Source organism: Odontomachus brunneus, unplaced genomic scaffold, assembly GCF_010583005.1.
Source record: "Odontomachus brunneus isolate Ranch 3 - 2012 unplaced genomic scaffold, Obru_v1 Obru_scaffold_282, whole genome shotgun sequence".
Taxonomy (NCBI): Eukaryota; Metazoa; Arthropoda; class Insecta; order Hymenoptera; family Formicidae; genus Odontomachus; species Odontomachus brunneus.
Genome location: NW_022639732.1, coordinates 131,750 through 149,808, shown reverse-complemented (window position 1 = coordinate 149,808; position 18,059 = coordinate 131,750). Strand labels below are relative to the sequence as shown.

Here is an 18,059-nt window from a genome sequence, read left to right as displayed (position 1 = left end):
AGATATGCTCTGACTGCAACGTCGTATAAATATTTGGAGATTGGGATCAACGTAGGACCTGTGCCTACCGTGGAAATAATCATCGGTGACAATTGCGGTAATCAATTAATATTACCTACAGAAACTTGGAGGAAGCTGATGGAAAAACGTCTCGACATCCAACGGCTTCTGCAAATTGACAAACCATCTCCGCTGTCGGTTCAAGATTTGGTAGTGGAATTTTGTAAGATGCGCGATTCCAAAATTATTAAACTTATATTATCTAATAAGTCTTTATATTTGAAACCTGCTACTATGAACACATTATTTACTTATGAAAATTGCATCGATCATATGTATGTATGGTTGTCTGAAAATACGCATCTCGTTAGTGTAAAATTTCGAAGTTTTGTAAATGTTCTTCGAGAAAAGGACATTACTGAAATATATCATGCAACAAAAGCGATATGTGAAAGCAACGACTATGACTGTGAGTCGCTTGTTGATTGCGAGTTGCTAGCGTGCACCTTGAAAAATATTATGTATGAGGTTATAAAAAAGTGAAATAACACTGAAAAATATATTACTTTATTAAAAAAGTATATCTCTTTTTACTTCCATTCCTATATTTGAAAAAAGAAATATCTGTGTAGGTATGCGATAATCTCATACATTAGCGTTAGACAAAATTCTTTTTTTTGGGAAGGGCTGTTGTAGATAAAAACTAAATGGATGTCTCTTTCCATCAAAGTATCTCTATGCATTAGATAAAATTCTTTTCGAGACCGAATGTTCTCCTCAAAAGATCTTTCTGGAATATTCGAGAATATTCTAAGCGCCGGTGGCCGGAGAGGGGGAAAGGCGTGTGGGTGGCGCGGCCCGCTCGCGAATCGCTGCCAACGGGGGGAGGGGGGAAGGCCGCGAACACGTCGAAAAGGGGAGGATTGATGAAACGGTCAATTATATCGATATTATGTTAAAAAAATGTGTGGAAAGATATGTCGGTAAAAACAGATCGCAGAGTCGATAAAAATTACCAATTATGTCGGTAATAACATGTCGGTAAAAAATAAATATGTTGGTAAATATAAATATGTTGGTAAAAATATATAAACGTTGGTAAAAATAAATATATTGGTAAAAATACCGGTAATATGTCGGTAAAAAGGAAATGTCGGTAAGTCCCCTCTCCTGCGTGACGTCAGCCCCCGCGTCAGCAGTTCCCCTCACCCCGCATCACCCCTCAGAGGAGCTGAGTTAGAACCGCCTAGTATATCTACTGAAGTGTGTCGGTGGTTGGATGCCAGATGTTCTCCAACATTTTAATTAACGTCGACTCAATTTGGTGCTGCCTCATCATTGGAAAAGATTACGTCAAGATTTATCGGTTTGTTACTGTTGCTGGATCATTTTTTAAGAGAAAATCCGCTCACTGTACAAAGCTGAATTAATGAAATCTGAACGTCTTGAGTCTGACGGATAGCCTGAATCGGCTCTCCCGAATATATCATCTATATAACGTCCTTATCATTGTCATTATCATAGAGGGAATTACCAGAGAATATTGCAACCCTTCATCCTCTACTAGTTGCTGCAGTATTCGAAGCGCCAAAAAAGGAGTACAATTTAGCTCATATGTAACCATTGTCAACCGATACGATGATCGATGCTGCCCTGGTTCTTGCTAGAAAATACATTGCAGATCCCAATCATCGGTGTTGATTTGCCAATAATAACAAAAATAATCTTAACAATATCGGTAGCAAGAAAGTACCGATGTAAATGTACTCATATCAACACTTCGGCAATGTCTTTTTAAAGATTTGCTCCTGTGAATAGAATATCGTTTAAAGAAAATACAGAACTAGTTGGATTGGATCAGTTATAAAAGGCTTATAATTTCGTGCAATTTCTATTCTCTCAACACCCCATGATGTGGTAGATAATAAATGGGCATAGAATTCAATTCCACGTCTGGAACTAAGGACATATGTCCAAGAGACTTATATTAGATGGTAAACTTAGTTCCTGCGGTTTTTTTGTTTAAAAAACTCATTTATTTCGACATCAAAAGCAAAAAATACATTAATCGAAGTACTTTTCCTCGCTAGCTATACATTTTTCCCATCTTTCGGGAACCGCGTAGATAGAACGATTGGTCTTTTGATGCAATCCATTCGTAGATCCATTTTCGCACATCCTCGTAATTTCTGAAGTGTGTATCCACCAAGCCGTGCTGCATCGACCGGAACAAGTAATAGTCCGAAGGAGCTAAGTCTGGTGAATACGCTGGGTGCGGGAGAACTTCCCACTCGAGCTGCATCAGTGTTTCTTTGACGGCTTTGGCAACGTGTGGTCGAGCGTTGTCGTGCAAAAGCATGACTTTACGTCGATTGCTGGCTACTGCTGGCCTTTTTTCCAACAATGCTTCATTCAGACGGTTTAATTGTGATTGATATCGATCCCCCGTGATACTTTCGTTCGGTCTGAGTAGCTCATAATAAACGACGCCGTGCATATCCCACCAAATGCAAAGCATTGCTTTGTGGCCATGAATATTTCTCTTTGGTGTGGATGTCGATGGTTGGCCAGGGTCTACCCATGATTTTCTTCGTTTAGGATTATCGAAGTATATCCATTTTTCATCGCCAGTCACTATGCGCCACAAAAAACTCTTCTTTTTCTGCCTGGCGAGCAGAGAAATAGAGATGTTTAAGCGATTCGCAATGGCATTTGCGGTTAATTCGTGTGGTACCCATTTTCCCTCCTTTTGAATTTTTCCCATTGCATGTAGACGTTTGGAAACAGCCATCGGAGTAACATTTAATGCTGCAGACAATTCTTGGAGCGTTTGAGTAGAGTTTTCGTCCAATAATGCCTGCAAATCGGTGTCTTCAAACTTTTTCGGTTGGCCTGAGCGTTCTTTATCATTGACATCAAAATCACCACTCTTAAATCGCTGAAACCATACTTGGCATGTTCTTTCCGATGGAGCATAATTGCCATAAGCTTCGAAAAGCAATTTATGAGCTGCAGCTGCAGTTTTTTTCAAGTCAAAGTAATGAAGCAGCACATGTCGAAAAAACAACTTATCACGTTCCATATTTAATCAAAAGAAAAAATAGCACTGCTTGCTTAAATGAATCTCTTCGCACTAAATTTTATTGACAAATGTCTAACCTCTAAAATGCAGCCAGTTTCAGATGTCAAAATAAATTACACCTACAACTAATGTCATCTAACTGTGAGCCGCTGGAACTAAGTTTACCACCTAATATTTGTTGATGAAGTCAGAGTAGCGTTCTCAAAATATTGGATCTGCGTCGAATCGGCGATTCAGTCGAGTCAATAACCGAGCGGCGCATAATGTGCCAAAAAACACATTTGATAGACAGAATTCTGTTTACATCACAAATCTACATCGATTTGGATGAAACTATTTTTAAAATACTCGTGAATAATTCTACTATAATGTCTTACCGCCACAAATTTGAAAAAAGTAAACATAAAACCAAAAATAACCCCAAACTCTATTACTTGTTACCTTTAATTCGATTACCTCAAGCTTCATAACACCATGGTCCGAACTCTATCACTTCAAACTTTATAGTCCCATAATTCCTAAACCTGATTACCCACGAGTTAAAAACCCTATAACTCCAAACTCCATAATCTCGTGATCCTAAGCTTTACATCCTTTAACTCCATAACCTGAAAACCTGGTTTTGAGGTCCCGGATTTGTGAATACTCGGTTATTATTATCGCGTTATAAAGCTTAGGGTTTATGGGTTTATGGTTATGGAGCTTAAGGTTGTAGGATTTACGAATGTGGGGTTTAGAATCATACGGTTATAGAGATTGTGGTTATGGGGTCTTAAGGTTATGGGATTATTGAAATCAGGGGTAATCTAGGTTTAGGAGTTATGGAACTATAAAATTTGGAATTATGCAGTTTCGAATTATGGTGTTATGAAGTTTAAGGTAATCGAATTGAGGGTAATTCGTAATAGAGTTTGGGGTTATTTTTTGGAGTTGTTTATTTTTTTCAAATTTTTAGTAATGAGACTTATAGTAGAACTATTCACGAATATTTTAAAAAAAGTTTCCTCAAAATCGATGCAGATTTGTGATGTAGGCAGAATTGTCCACCAAATGTGCTTTATGGCACACTGTGCGCCGGCTTCGATAGAAGCCTAATCGGTAGGTGGACGATTTAACGGCAGGCGAACGATGTAACACATAATGATCTTCACAGGATATTTTATTCGGAGAGAGGTTTAATTGAGTAGGCTATTTCTTCTTGTGTTCAGGATTGAGTGTATAAGTCTTGAAATTTCTAGTCTCTAGAACAGTGATAAACTCGTGGTGGTTCCGAAGTTTCTGTGAAGGAGGTAGGTCCGAAGACAGTCCATCCGAAAATACTTTCCTGGACTACTGAGGAAGACGAGTTTCTTTTGATAAACCCAGGTTTCATTATAAACCCTTCTTCATAATAATCGGCTCCTATGAGAACATCGATTTCGCCTGGTTTGAGAAAATCAGGACCTGCAAGCGGAAGACCACGAGGATGAGGCCAAGCGCTCTTCTCCATTTGGAGAAAGGAAATTTTACGGTTATCTTGTTCAAAACATACGCCGAAATGGTGCAACTTATGACCGGCTCGTGGATCAACTAAAAACACAAATAAAACGATTCCTCGGGTATAATTTGAGTTAGTACCATTAATGTCTGTTAGAGGAATAGATGCTCGAGAATATTTCAATTTGAATCGGTTCTTCAGTAACGAAGGAGAGTTCTCTGATCTAATAACATACGTATCGGATGAAGTCCTCCGTTGCTTACCAAAAGCTTCGCTTGACACGTAGCAAGAAGCACTAGTCTCCAAGAGTTTAGCGAAATGGGCTAACACAGTATCTAGTCATGCAGTCGTTTCGGGATTATGGTCGTCTTAAATTGAAAAGCTACTTGTCTACGTTACCTTATAATTCTTATAAAAACTGTTTATATGCAGGGAAGTGTGATGTTTCTTGCCGCACATAAAACATCATTTTCTGGAAGGATAAGTGCTTAATGAATGAGAGCCTAAATAGTTTAAGCAGAGTCTCCGCGAATTTATAAAATCTCTTCGTTGTTGCAGGGACTTTGACGAATAGGGCGGACAATTTGCGAGAAAACGCATCTTCTTACACAAGATACACGGTATGGTGTTTTTCTCAGGCGAGATTGCGGCTACATGAATTTTACGCGGATGATTTTGGCGAGAAGGCTCGATATTTCAAATGAATAGAAGATGACACCCGAGTCTCTAAGCTTTCCGTAGCTCACGCTAATAATCTGACTAACTAATGCACCAAAATCGTACCTTAAAAATGCATCGGACAACCTAATGCTCGAAGAACTCCGAGTAATCGATTTACAGTTGCTAGGAAAGAATTCAGATTACGAGCAGAACGCCACCTCAGCGGTTTGAGATTACTCAGCTTATCTAATTGAACGTTGAAGAGAGAACATCTTTTCATACCGCGCGATAAAAACATTCTAGGCGATAGTAAAGTTTTCGTCAGATATTGGTAAATTTGAAACTAAACGTTCCGCCTGACCGGAAAAAGTGGTTTTTAAGTAATGCATTCGCTCGACGTTACTTAACTTGGGATTGTTTACAATTAAGGATGTGAATAGATCACGAAAAGAGTCCACGATCGATAATCTCCGGCGAACTTCGGCAATGATATCCGAGGCAACTTAAAGCGATGACATGTGGCTGTAACTACAGGGTTTGAGAACGTAAAACCGGTCGGAGGTCGGGAGGAATCTAATTTGTCGCTCAATAAATTAGCCCGCGCATAGATGTAAAATTCGTGACAACGTTCGAACATCTTAGTATTTAATCTTAGTTTTTAATAAACGACTGCTGTATAAGCAAATCACTGGAACTCTGACACAAACTCTCGTATTCGAACTGGAATTTACTCCAATTCAGCTCTAGCTGCTCGAGTCACGTCAAAATCAGCTGTCGTGATCGCAAAGGCAGAACATCGTCCCAAGCTTCCTACGCCGCTTTCTTAATTAAATTGAATCGAATTTCAAGAAGCAAAACACGAGATTCGACACTAGCCATTTTAAAAATACCGATCACAATCGATTCTTCAGTCGCCGAGTTTAGTCTTCGCGCAATAACGCGCTATATTCAGCGAACAATTGTCACCGGATTTGTCTGTATTCGTTGCACTACCGAATTGGCGATCACTCACATATAATACAGACATACGAATACATGAGTACATGTGCGTAACATACGCGCATCACACGTGTATCCGGTTTGAAGGACCAAAAAATGTATTAATACGATTTAAAAATATTAATAATATATAAATATTAATGATACATAAAAATCTTTCATACTGATACACACGGTACAGCACAAAAGAAGTAAACACGTTTGACTCTGAAAAGTACGCACAGTATATTTTGGTGAAAAACACACTCACGAGATTCGTAGCGCAGGACCGAGGAAATTTCGATGAGAGAAATTGGAAGATATCCGCGTAAAAACAGGAGACGCCGATGATGGGAGGGAGTTGAAGGCCGCTCAGGAACCAGGAAGCGTCGACGAAGGAAGACGGTGAAGGCCATGTAGAAACCAGGAAGCGCCAACGAAGGAAGGAGACGAAAGCAGGATCCAGGAGTTACCGACAAAGGAAGGCGACTAAGGTTATGCAGGATCATCAACGAAGAGAGGTAGCGGGAGGCCGTGGTCTATAATCAAGATCTGAAAACAAATCCTTCGCTCCTCGTGGGAGTATTGAACGGTATCACTCTAAGAACGTCTAAGTCACAAGTATTTCCTCCTCTCCTCTCGTGGGAATATCGACCGGGATCGCTCCAAAGATCACTCAAGCCACGAAGGATTCCTTCTCTCCCCTCGTGGAAGTATAGACCGGGACCGCTTCGAAGAACTCGGAAGATACAAAGGCTTCCTTCTTTCCCCTCGTAAAAGTATCGAACGGAATCACTCCGAAAAAATATTCACGTTATACGGGGATACGCGACTGATTTTTTTAGGGAGTAACTTATCGCACTTCCGAGTGCTACCACTTTCGGGCGAAGATGACCGACCGCCGCCTACTACCTTGTTAATGATAAACAAAGAAACAAATCGCTTCGTCTCGTTGTTTAACGAGTACCGCGACATATATCACTCGCCTGTTACCATATTTTGTTGTTATGCCGGATTTTGACGTTCACCCAACATTTATATATAATCTATTAGACGCGGTAGTCTGCAATAACTAAAGTATTATTACAATCTGCGAAATAACATCAATTAATAAACATTTATGAAAAAGAACACATCTTAATTGTTCCGACATTTTTCTCTACACAAATTTTTTAAAACAAACATTTTTCTTAAACAGAGTCGTTTACTACGGTTTATTTGGAGAACTTTTCTTACGGAATACCTCGTATATTTTTCCTTTTTTACGTAGTTATGTATAACAAGTTTTATTTGATAAAATATAAAAAGAAATACAAAAACATGGACATAAAAAGAAATTGTTTTACTGTCACATACAGGGTATCCCACATAAGACGTACCAAAAGAAAAATATAAGTAGAACAGATAAAAGTAAAAAAAAATATAGTATAGGTCATTTTTCAAACAACGTAAAATTTCGAGTTATTAAGAGTGCGTTCAGGGAGATGCTATCTATACTATCAACGCAAACGCTATCAATTGCGTTCGCAAAGCTAATAGTGCGATAGTGATAGCGAACTCCGCGAACAGCAATAGCGTAGCGTTAACCGTGTTTTTGCTACTCATAACAACTGACTCCAAACCTAACTAACTTCTAATCTACCTAATATTTTAGATGGAGCAAGATCGAAGTAGGCTATTAGTAATTAGAGTAACTAGTATTGTACATAAAATAATAGTTTCTTTTGAAAGTGATAACAAAGATTTAAAAATAATACAAAGAAATATACATGTACGAAGACATGTACTACAAATTAAAAACTATGTGAAGGACATAGTAGCAACATTAAAAGCAGACGAATGTAAAGCTCATTTTAGGTATGTATTAATATGAATATATTTTTTGAACAAAGAAAAGTCACACATTATATAATGTTCTAATAAATCCGCTAACTTTTATAATTCTCCCTTCGTTCAAAGATATGTATTTAACTCCCTGATAACTAGATGTATGTGTTTTATATAATATATGATGTAGGATGTCTCCTGAAACCTATCGTTCTACTGTCATCGCGTTTTTCAATTCTATGTTTACATATGTACTGTCCATAGTTCTTTATGTTTTTCAGTCGATGTGATGTTTATATAAAGAGTGAGACCAAATGCCCATAGACAATTTTCCCATTTTCGTGGCATCATCTTAAAGAACTTTTTGTACTGATTATTTTAAAATTTGTCCCAACTTGATCCAATCTACCATTCCAGAATAAATGGCCCATTTAGTTCCAAAATTTTATGCTCATTTTTCTTTTCAGATCATCGAGCAATGACTTCCTTATTTAATTTCTCATTTGCATTCTTTATACCATTTAAGAAAAATAAAATTCTACTTGACAATGTTTTTACACGTGTTTAGGCCTGTTTCCAATATATTACATGCTCCAAAACCAACCGGAAGTTGATGTTCCAATTGGAATTTTTTACTTCCGGTCTGGAACTTCAAATTAATACCATTAAATTCTTCATTTAGTTTAATTAAGCATTTTAAATTTTTAAATTCCGTCTAGTTTTTGCAAAGAAAAGTGAGCATAAAATTGAAACTACATGGATTATTTATTCTGGAACGGTAGACCGAATCAAGTTGGGACAAATTTTAAAATGATCAGCATAAAAAGTCCTTTGAAATGATATCCACATAGTCTGATTTCACTGGCACGAAAATAGGAGCATTTTGACCTCACTCTTTGGTATTAAATCAGCTTTGATCGTTAAGCCAACAATAATTTGAGGTTAAGCCAGCTTCATGTACGTAGATACATGCAACATTATCGCTGTTCGCGGAGTTCCCAAACGCAAACACTACCTACGCACTACTTCGGAAAGAATAGCGTGGATAGCGCGTTTTTATGATGTAGAACGTTATTGTTCATGACGTCATGAAAGTGTTTGTTAGTTGCTACCACCTACAGCTCCATGAACACTAGCAATAAATAGTACTAGTAGCGTCTCCCTGAATGCACCCTAAATCAATTAGATGGGCGAAGAAAATGGACGATTGCTCGCGGGCCTACCACATAGGCTTAGAAGTGGTAATTACATCTTACATCTGACATTGTGTGATAGGCCCTCAAGCGATCGTCCATTTCCTTTGCCGGCTGCGGCGAGTCGTATATTCCGCCTGCCGCGTTGCGCGCTCTAATTAGCTCATCTATTTTATTTGATAACTCGAAATTTTACGTGGTTGTTCGTAAAATGTCTTCGATCTTATTTTCCACTTTTGTCTGTTCTACTTATATTCTTTTCTTTTTGGTACGTCTTATGCGGGACACCCTGTATATGTAATGCTTGTCTCTGGTGAGAGAACGTTGTGACGATGCACTAATGCATCATCGCTACACCGGCCCGACCAAAAACCAGTCAAGTCGTGCACTGGCGCGTTGCACTACTTAAATGCCGCAAGGCCTAACCGTCGCGTAAACAAACAACACGCGCCGCATCTGATCGCGCTATCAAGTGTATAAACCGCGTCGTGTATAAACCGCGCCGCGAAAGTGAAAGAAACCAGACCGATCCGGACCGTCTATCGAACTCGATGCGTACCAACGGAGACTAAAAACTACAATCGAATCATTTCTGCCTTTTTCATCGATCTGACTTCCTATTCTCGCGAGTAACTGAAGCCAGTACGTTAGCTGCGTTCCGTCGAGCTTTTTCGAATTTTACTCGCATCCCGTCGACTCCACGAACAAGAATCGAAGCCAATACGTTAGCTGCGCTTCGTTGAGCTTTCTCGACCCTTGTTTATTGCGTCTTGACAGTCAAGACCGGGAGCGACTTCGCCGACGATACGGTCGAGCGCTTACGATCTCGACGACCGTGACCTGATTGCGCTATCACGTGCGCCTCCGCACTGTCGATCATAGCGATCACAAAACACGCATGCCGTGCTGCGACACGGACATACCGTCGCCGACACCGTCCGGTTCCCGCGACCATCCGACCGCCTGACTTGCGAATCGCGAACGCCGAACCGCGACCGCCTGCCGAAAATCCGTACATCGTACAGCGTTCGCGCTATACGCTCCGTCCTCCATCTTGCGAGCCTACCGAAATCGCAACCCGGTAACTAGCGGTCTCTCAGAGAACCTACATACTCGGTATAACCTACTCTGTACAAAGGACTAATAAATTATTTTTTAAATTTTATTTGTTATTCACCGCGTCTTGTGTCAGTTATTTACCGAAACCGGATTCCGACGAGCGAACAATCCTGTGACCTATCCGACAACCGACACGCGAAGTTTGGTTGTTACAATATTGTGTCACATATAGAGGGTGTCCAATAACTCACGGAGGAGTCGCGATGTATAGGTAGATATATAGGGGGGAGATCACTACAGAGGATCACAAAAATCGAATTTTTTTGCTTTAATTAATAATACTATATGTATAGAATTTCCAAAGTTTGGTTTTGAAATTCAAAATCTAAATGGTCGTATAGGACCATTTCTTGCGTGCAGGTACGACCGCGTGAAGCGAGGTCTGAGCGCACAGTAAGGGCCGTGGCACACAGAAAAACTTAAGCAGTAAGACATAAGCAGTAAGCAAATTGACCAATCACAGTCGTTGATTCTTGAACCGTAAGAAGAATCAATGACTGTCATTGGTCAATTTGTTTACTGCTTACGTTTTACTGTTTAAGTTTTTCTATGTGCCACCAGCTTAACTCGCAGCGACTTTGTTCCGAAAAACAAATAATGTTTTCTCTAGCTTTGTGTGTGTGTGTACGTGTGTGTATGAGGCATATATATTTTTATTATTATATATATTATAGTATATTAGTAAATAGCCAAGTTTCCTTTTGACCGTTAGTCGAACTGTCAGTCGTGTTCAAAATGTTGAGTATTGATTGTTCTACTGTAAAATGTTGTATCCAAAAGGAAACAGAGAACATTCTACTCATGCATCGAGACGTCCGAAGCGAAAGTTTGAAGACAATCAGTTTTCTTATGAATAAAATAAAGCTACAGGAGAAAGTACAAGCATGGAAAAATTATCTACCGCCACTTCTGATGATATTACTCAAACTTATATGCTTTTTTATCGAATAATTGAATTCGTTAGTGTTTTTAATGTTTTTTTCGGAGATACTTATTTGCAAAGATTGCAAACAAAAAGTGACATTTCAAGAAACAGGAAATCGGGGCCTTGGATTCAAACTTGTTGTATGCCGCTGTAATCGTCGAAAAATTTCAACGGGGCCGTTTGTAAACAATGATTTTGAAATTAACCAACGAATAGTTGTTATGCGGCTGTTAGGCTAGAAACGATATAAATTTGTTCTGCGGCCTTATGAACATCGGACAAGGCCTAAAAGAAGGTACTTACAATCGTATAGTCGATCACATTCATAATGCTGCGAAAACAATATTCGATACTTTGTATACAAAAGCAGTGAAAGAGGAAAAAGAAGAAAATAATAAGAAAGGAAGATCATCTATAGATTTAAAAGTTTTCGGCAATAGATCGTAGAAAAAACGTGGCTTTACTTCGTTGTTTGGTGTGACAAGTCTTATTGGTTATTATAGCGGAAAAGTGATAGACCTTGTTGTAAAAAGTAGTTATTGTCAAAATTGTGCGAAGCGCCATAAAAAAGTTACTCAAGAGTATGTGGAATGGTATAAAAAACATGAAGAAGAATGCACATCAAATCATCAAGGTTTAGCGGGCAAAATGGAGATTGATACTGTTAAAGAAATGTTTTCTACATCTAAAGAAAAGTATGGAGTGAAATACGGAAACTATATTGGAGACGATGACTTAAAAACCTTTAAAGCTATTTTAGATTTAAATCTGTATGGAAATAATTTTAAAGTAAGCAAAAATGAATATATTGGACACGTTGAGAAATGAATGGAAAGCCGATTTCGGAATATTAAAAAAGAAAAAAAGCTTGGTGGGAAAGGGAAGTTGAGTGATATCCTTATAAAGAAGCTTATAAAATATTACGGTTTAGCAATCCGAAGAAATACTGAATCCGTCGAGGAAATGGCAAAAGCTATAATGGCAACATATTTTCATTTGTGTTTCACGAACGAAAAACCAATGCACGACAATGCCCGGAAGATGCGGACAGCTGGTACAAGTACCGTGCCGCTCAGGCCTTAGGTACAAATTTCAATCATCCCCCCCCCCCGCTTCATCCAGATGTTGCAACAAATATATTGTCTATTTATGAAGACCTTTCTAAGAAAGATCTGTTAGAAAGATGCTTAGGTGGGCACACGCAAAATGCAAATAAAAGTTTGAATAGTATGATTTGGCGGTTAACTCCAAAACATATACATTCTGGCCTTAAAATAATCGAAATCAACGTCTATATTGCCTCTGGAATCTTTAATAAAGGCTACTCTGCTGTTTTAAAATTTATGAAAATATTAGAAATTAAAATTGTGCCTGTTTGTAAATTATTTGCTGATAGTAAGGACGTCGAGCGAATAATGAGACAGGAGCGCCACAGCCTAAGTAGCAGTAAAGAGGCTCGAATAGCAAGAAAACAACACCAAATCGAACAAAATGAATTGTACAAAGAAGCGGAAGGTTTACTGTATGGGGCAGAAATAGCGGATTAGCAAAAAACAGCTGTTTACAATTTTCTATACCTGAAACTTTAAACGCGTTTTTCTCGAAACGACTTTCCCAAACTGGTGTGCAAGATAATTAAAAAACTATTTGACCAATCGAGTTGCTCTTTTATATACATTTAGTTTGTTATATTTACTAATCGATGAACCTATAAAATCTATAGCATTATTTATTTAAACATTTTTTTTGCATATATAAAAGTAGATTTTTATGAGTAAAAATCAAACTTTTGATTTAAGGGCTGCTTTTTTGTCAATTACAAAACAATTTTTTTAACTTATTTAGATTCAACGACAAATTATGTCTATAAGGAGTAAAAGTTGATCCCCATTTTGGTTTCAGATGAATATAACAGGAGCCAGAGTGCACAGTTTTGCGCCGAATCTGCTGCGACGCTTAACATGTCTTATTTCATAACATGTAATATTTCATTATATATAATTTATAAACATTTTTCTTAAGTTAAAAATATTTTTTTAATATTTTAATGTACAAGCGAAAACACTACAAAGTTGGGAAGCGATTTAATAAGTACATTCTTTAAAAAAAATTCACGAAAATTCCCTTATTTTTGACGTTCTACAGTGATTTCCCCTCTTAAGTCAAACTAAACAAAAAACTCCTCTATTTTGTGAACAACCATATAAAATTTTAAGTTATTAATTCAAGATGATTTGTGAATAATTATGGTAGATGAGCTGTGATGGCGACGTTTGCCACTATATACTTGTATATTAGGTGTTAGAGCCTCTGTTAATTGCATAGGCTGAATGCGATCAATAAAGTTTATTTAAATGGCGCGCTAGATATTAACGATCCGTACGACTAACGATGTCGTGATAATAGCTTAGATACACTAGATGGAGCGGTGTGCGTGCGTTATGAGAGAAAGTAGACTGTAGTTAGCAGTGTGCGAGAAGGCTTGAGAGTGCGGAACAAGCCTTCCTTCAATGTAAAGCTCGCAAATAAACAAAGAAAGTCAATCCTAAGAAAAGTCAATCATAACGAAAGTTACTTTCCATCATTAACATTTGGTTCTTCGAGCCGGATATGACGACATTACGAGTGTTGGGAAGCCTATTAGTAAGCGCAAACACAAGGATGAAGGAAGTTGGTAGCAAGGTACGAGGCTACATAAAGGGAAAGTTGACAAGATTAAAAAAACAAGTATTGCAAGCAGCAAGCGAGACTGGGACTCCATACGACAAGGAGCAAGCAGAGACCAGACTTGAAACATTGAAAGGTATACAGGGTGTCTTAAAAATATGGGAATCCCTCAATATCTTTTTATAATGAGGTTTTTCGATAAAACTTTTAAAACAAAAGTTGACCTTAAGTTTGACCTTAAAGGCCATTTCAAGGTCAGCTTTATTTTTTCAAATAGCACATGCATATTTTCATGACGGATTCGGAATCTATGTCAAAAACTGAGAAGCTTTTGTCTGAAACATTTTTTCATAAAATGCTCCCTTTGAGCTTAAAATGACCTTCAAACTTCACGGTTTTTCTTAAAAATATGGGAACAATGCCATCAACGATCGCACAATAGCGGATGCTTTGACTTCGAAATGACTCCCGATGGTCATTCTGATCCAAGGGTTAGAGTTCCCATTAAAAAAAATTAAGCTAACCTTAAAATGACCTTTAACGTCAATTTTAGGGTCACCATCAGATTCAGCTTCTGAAATCCTACAACTTTTGTTTTGAAAGTTTTATCGAAAAACCTCACTATAAAAAGATATTCAGGGATTCCCATATTTTTAATGGGATTTTTTTAATTAATATTTTTAATGGGAACCCTGACCTTTGGATCAGGATGACCATCGTCACTTCGAAGTCAAAGCATCCGTTATTGCGCAACCGCTGATGGCATTGTTCCCATATTTTTAAGAAAAACCGTGAAGTTTGAAGTTCATTTTAAGGTCAAAGGGAGCATTTTATGAAAAAATGTTTCAGACAAAAGCTTCTCAGTTTTTGGCGCAAATTCCAAATCCATCATGAAAATATGCACGTTCCATTTGAAAAAATAAAGTTGATCTTGAAATGACCTTCAAGGTCAAACTTAAGGTTAATTTTAAGGTCACCATCGGATTCAGCTTTTGAAATCCTATTACTTTTGTTTTGAAAGTTGTATCGAAAAACCTCACTATAAAAAGATTCAGGGGTTCCCATATTTTAAAACACCTTGTATACCTTCCAATGTTTCGAGTCTGGTCTCTGCTTGCTCCTTGTCGTATGGAGTCCCAGTCTCATTTGCTGCTTGCAATACTTGTTTTTCTAATCTTGTCAACTTTCCCTTTATGTAGTACCTTGCTACCAACTTCCGCCATCCTTGTATTTGCGCTTACTAATAGGCTTCCCAACACTCGTAATGTCGTAATCCGTTTTGAGGACAATCAGAAGTTGTTGCTAGAGAAAACAGGCTTGTTCACGGACAATGACGTAGCAGAGGAAAAGTCTTTCGAGGAACGTTATTTCAAGGTAAAATCTTCATTAAAGCGATATATGAAACCAGCCACAAAAAGCATAGCTTCGCGAAATGCGGACGAAATCGCGCAATTGTTGCAGCGGCAAAACGAGTTGATGCAATCGTTTGGGCGCGAGGCCCAGGACGATATTTCTGCCGTTACGACGCCACCCTTATAGAAATATCATACTAATAATCATTGATAATTACTTATTTTCAGTATTAAAAATACTGGATAATAAGTAATTATCAATGATTCTTAGTATGATATTTCTATAAGGGCATTAGCGGGAGGAAACAATACGTTAGCAGCCATATTAAATCGGCAAACGGAAATTCTCGATCGTGTAGTCAATGCGACAGGATTAACATGGATGTTAGAGTCAAATTACCCACCCTTAAACTTCCTCATTTTGACGGGAAAATCGAAGATTGGAAATGTTTTTCGGATAGTTTTCGTTCTATTATTCATAATAAACCTCATCTATCGAACATCGAAAAATTTCAATATTTAATTTCGTTAATCTCCGGCGATGCCGCGAAAATTATTGAATCGATTGAACTAACGAGTCGGAATTACACGGCGGCTTGGGAGCTATTGCAGCAAAGATATGTTGACTCCAGATCGCTTAAAAAGAAGGATATTCAATGTTTGTTTGCTATGCTAATGGTAGCCAAGAAGTCTTCAAAGGCTCTCCGAGATTTAATTGACTATACTTCACGGCATTTGCGAAAGTTAAAGGTTCTAGGTTTATCTACTGATATATGGGATGAACTTATTATGCATATGATAAAAACTAGATTAGATGTCAGAACTCTTCGAGCATGGGAAGAAGAAATAGAATCTCACGAAGAAACAAAGCTGGCCGACATGTTGGAATTTTTGAAGAAGAAATGCCAAACTCTAGAGCACATTAAATCAAGATTAATAGACAAGGGTGGACAACACGGCAAGAGTGCTTCTACAAGCGCAAAATCACAAAATCGTACATCGACAAAGGGTGATATAAGCCAAAGGACGATTTCTTTAACTGCTTCTTTAAATTCAGATAAATGCTATTTTTGTAAAGAATCTCATTTCATCTATTTTTGCGATAAATTTCTAGCCTTGCCAGTATTCGGTCGAATCAAGGAGGTCAAACGTTTGAAGTTATGTATGAATTGTTTGAAGAATGACCATTTTGTAAAGACCTGTAAGTTAAGTTCCTGCAGAGAATGTTCGGAGAGACACAACACGTTATGTCACTTACCGGAAAGTAGCCAGTATTCGCAAGTACAAAAATCTCTATCTGTCAAGAGAAGGACAAGCTAGATCAGTCGAGTGTAGCAGTTCATCATACATCAAGTTATGTTAATAGGCGTCTGATTCCTATGGCTACTGCAATAGTAGAAGCAACTCATCGCAATGGTTCTGATATGCCGATTCGCGTATACTCCTCGATAGCGCAAGCGAAGGCAACTTTATCACTCAAGCGGTGCATAATAGATTAGGTAAACAAATAGAGTTTCACAGATTGTCACTGGACTAAACGAAGTAGAAAACAAGATCTATAATATTTGTAATGTTCAAGTCAAGTCAAAATGTTCCAATTTCGAGATTAATGTTCAATGTTTTATTGTGCCAAAGATTACCAAGAATTTACCATCTTTGGAAATAGATCAAGACAAGTTACAATTACCAACTAACCTCAAATTTGTTGATTCAGAATTTCACAAAGCTGGTCCAATAGATATGTTAATTGGTGCAAAATTCTTTTTCGACTTGCTAGAAACAGGCAAGATAGAATTAGGCAAAAATCAATTGGTTCTGCAAAATACTAAATTAGGATGGATAGTAGCAGGATCATTGCCAATTGCATTGAATAACTCGATTTCCAAAATACAGTGAGCGTATTAACCTGTTTAATTGACTATACTTCACGGCATTTGCGAAAGTTAAAGGTTCTAGGTTTATCTACTGATATATGGGATGAACTTATTATGCATATGATAAAAACTAGATTAGATGTCAGAACTTTTCGAGCATGGGAAGAAGAAATAGAATCTCACGAAGAAACAAAGCTAGCCGACATGTTGGAATTTTTGAAGAAGAAATGCCAAACTCTAGAGTCTGTTCATTGAAGTATTGCAATACATTGAACAAAAATTTAGAAAAATTCTGGAAATTGGAGAATTACGACAACGACGACAAGCGGATATTAGCGAACGATGAAAGGAAATGCGAACAGTATTTTGAACAAACTACTAAGCGAACGAGCGACGGTAGATTCGTAGTAAAACTACCATTTTGAGATAAAGATCTGCTTATCGGTGATAACAGAGAGATAGCTCTTAAAAGATTCAGCCAGTTAGAGCGTGTACTTAAAAGTAACGAGATATATCGCGAGCGTTACGTTGAATTCATGCGTGAATATATCAAGCTAGGGCATATGTCAGTTGCAAACGATTCGCTCGATAATTCTGTTTATCTACCAATGCTGTTTATCTACCATATCATGGCGTAATAAAGGAATTCAGTAGTAGTACCAAATTGCGTGTTGTATTCGACGCTTCGGCTAAGAACAACAGAGGTGTGTCTTTAAACGATGCGTTACTAGTTGGGCCTATACTGCAAGATAATTTAATAGATATAGTTATACGATTTCCATTTTACAAGATTGCGTTGACTGCTGACTTGTAAACGATGTATCGATAAGTGCTAGTGCATCCTTCTGATCGTGATTTTCAACGAATTGTGTGGCAATTCTCGCCGAGCGAGTCTGTGAAGGATT

The 18,059-nt window shown here is 37.9% G+C and overlaps 1 protein-coding gene across 1 annotated transcript in view; it reads right to left on the bottom strand.

Moving 5' to 3' along the window:
- The window catches only part of LOC116853151 (receptor-type guanylate cyclase gcy-28-like), a gene marked incomplete at its 5' end in the record, with an annotated part of 175,096 nt that overhangs the window by 57,927 nt on the left and 99,110 nt on the right, over positions 1-18,059 (bottom strand). The window lies entirely within an intron of this gene.